The sequence below is a fragment of the Physeter macrocephalus genome, chromosome 17 (assembly GCF_002837175.3).
Source record: "Physeter macrocephalus isolate SW-GA chromosome 17, ASM283717v5, whole genome shotgun sequence".
Classification (NCBI taxonomy): Eukaryota; Metazoa; Chordata; class Mammalia; order Artiodactyla; family Physeteridae; genus Physeter; species Physeter macrocephalus.
The window spans coordinates 3,191,211-3,194,446 of NC_041230.1; positions in this window are offsets into that span (position 1 = coordinate 3,191,211).

Consider the following 3,236-nt stretch of genomic DNA (forward strand, 5'->3'; position numbering starts at 1 on the left):
GGGGTGACTTCAGGTGGTACCGTGATAGGTAAACTCCCACTGCAGAGTCTGGCGTGATCCAAGTTACTCTCCCCTCATGTCAAGATCTGCTGCAGGCGTTCCTGGACGGGCGGACCCTGCATCCCACGCAGGACCCTGCTGCGTGGCGGGGCGGGGGGGCGGCGGCGGGAGAGACAGACCACGCCTGGAAATAAATGATGCTCGTCATCTCTGTAGATACTGCAACGGCCAGAAGCAATCATGCCCACCAGGGAGATAAATGTCGGTACCTGGTGGGAAAGGCTACACAGAACGGATGTGATGGTCACCGCCACGTGAGCACGGCCCGCCGCAGGATGCGAACCATCTAATGTAACATCCGCTTCAGTCCATATCACTGGGCAACCGCAAAACACCCACTCTCTCCATAGATGATGACTTGTTTCTTTGCCTGGTACCCCTTTATCTTCACTTTCACGTGCCCTCCTGTAGAAAAGATTTCTTTTTTTCTGAATGTCAGTTTTTAAAAATTGAAGTATAGTTGATTTACAATATTGTGTTAGTTTCAGGTGTACAGCAAAGTGATTCAGTTATATATACTTCTTGAGAGATTATTTTCCACCTCGCGGTTTGGCCAAAAATAAATAAATTATTTTAAAAAAATTTTTTTTTAAAAAAAGAACCTTCTCGAAGGAGAGCATAAAAGGATGTTAAAAGCGGGAATAAGAAAAGCCTGGGAGGTGTTGAAAACATCCGTTACCTTGATTGTGGTGATGGTATCACAGTGTTTGCAGTTGTCCACAGTCATCAAGTAGTATACAGTAAATATGTGCGGTTCTGTGTATATCACTTATGCCTCAATAAAGCTGGTTTTTGTTTTTTTTTAAGGGAATTTCCCCCATCTCTGCCCTTTGATTGAGGTCCCAGTGGGAAAGTGCATAGGTGATAAATGTCTGCCTGTTCTAAAGAGAAGCTTCAGACATGCAGAGGTCCAGAGTCACACAATTACCCCGTCACCCGTCTCGAGATAAGGGACTCATAAGAGGGTGGGGTTCTTGCAGACGTACTTTGAAGAAGAGAGCGGGCATTCCCTTCTTGTAGGGTACGCTGTGGACTGAATGCGCTCCCAGCCCCCAAATCACATGGTGAAGCCCTAACTCCCAATATACCATTGTATTAGGAAGTGGGGCCTTTGGGAGGTGATTAAGTCATGAGGGTGGGGCCCTCACGCGGGGATTAGTGACCTGGTAGGAAGAAGAAAGCACAGCAGGGTGCCCCCCACCCTGTGTCTGTGTCTCTGATTCTCTGTCTCCCTCGCTGTCTCCCATGTGGAGACACAGCTAGCAGGGCAGTCAGCTGCAAGCCAGGAAGAGACAGTGCCCCCTGCCCTTGGAACCTGTGAGTATGGCAAACCATCTTGTTGAGACAGTAGTCTCCCGATCCTTTGGCCTCACTGTGCTTGAATAATAATGAAGTCTATTATTTTAAGGCATTTCGGAACCTCCACGGGACAGAGCTGGAGCATGGTGGAACAGGACAGGATCCCCTGAATTTGGGGCTACGGGGCTGGGGTGTGGGGAGATAAAGCTGAGCAGCTGGCGGGAACCTCCCCCGCTGGCACACCCAGCACGCGCCGCAGAAGCAGGTTTGCCTGGCGCTGAGAACACCCCAGAGGACTGCCGGAGGGGGAGAAGGCCCAGCGGGGTGGGGCGCGTGTATCCTGAAGAAGAGCAGGGGCCAGGAGGATCACGGTAGGACAAGGGCTGAGCGAGTGCAGCCCAGAGCGGGGGTGACTTCAGGTGGTACCGTGATAGGTAAACTCCCACTGCAGAGTCTGGCGTGATCCAAGTTACTCTCCCCTCATGTCAAGATCTGCTGCAGGCGTTCCTGGACGGGCGGACCCTGCATCCCACGCAGGACCCTGCTGCGTGGCGGGGCGGGGGGGCGGCGGCGGGAGAGACAGACCACGCCTGGAAATAAATGATGCTCGTCATCTCTGTAGATACTGCAACGGCCAGAAGCAATCATGCCCACCAGGGAGATAAATGTCGGTACCTGGTGGGAAAGGCTACACAGAACGGATGTGATGGTCACCGCCACGTGAGCACGGCCCGCCGCAGGATGCGAACCATCTAATGTAACATCCGCTTCAGTCCATATCACTGGGCAACCGCAAAACACCCACTCTCTCCATAGATGATGACTTGTTTCTTTGCCTGGTACCCCTTTATCTTCACTTTCACGTGCCCTCCTGTAGAAAAGATTTCTTTTTTTCTGAATGTCAGTTTTTAAAAATTGAAGTATAGTTGATTTACAATATTGTGTTAGTTTCAGGTGTACAGCAAAGTGATTCAGTTATATATACTTCTTGAGAGATTATTTTCCATTATAGGTTATTATAAGATAATGACTATAGTTCCTTGCGCCATACAGTAAATCCTTGTTGCTTATCTATTTTATGTATAGTAGTTTGGATCTGTTAATCCCATAGTCCTAACTTATCCCTCCCTGCCCCTCTCTTTCTACTTTGGTCACCATAAGTTTGTTTTCTATGTCTGTGAGTCTGTCTCTGTTTTGTATATAGATTCATTTGTATTATTTTTTAGATTCACGTGTAAGTGATATCATATAATATTTCTCTTTCTCTGTCTGACTTACTTCACTTAGTATGATAATCTCTAGATCCATCCATGTTGCTGCAAATGGCATTATTTCATTATTTTTTTACGGCTGACTAATATTCTGTTCTATGTATATACCACATCTTAAACCAATCCTCTGTTGATGGGCACTTGGGTTGTTTCCATGTCTTGGCTGTTGTAAATAGTGCTGCTATGAACACTGGAGTGCAGGTATCTTTTCAACTTTGAGTTGTCATCTTTTCTGGATATATGCCCAGGAGTGGGATTGCTGGACCATATGGCAACTCTATTTTTAGTGTTTTGAGGAACCTCCATACTGTTCTCCATAGTGGCTGCACCAACTTACATTCCCACCAACAGTGTAGGAGGGTTCCCTTTTCGCCACACCCTCTCCAGCATTTATTACTTGTAGATTTTTTGATGATGGCCATTCTAACTGGTGTGAGGTGAAACCTCGTTGTGGTTTTGATTTGCATTCTCTAATAATTAGCGATGTTGAGCATCTTTTCATGCACCTGTTGGCCATCCGTATGTCTTCTTTGGAGGAATGTCTATTTAGTTGTTTTGCCCATTTTTTGATTTTTTTTTTTTTTTTTTTTGTGGTACGCGGGCCTC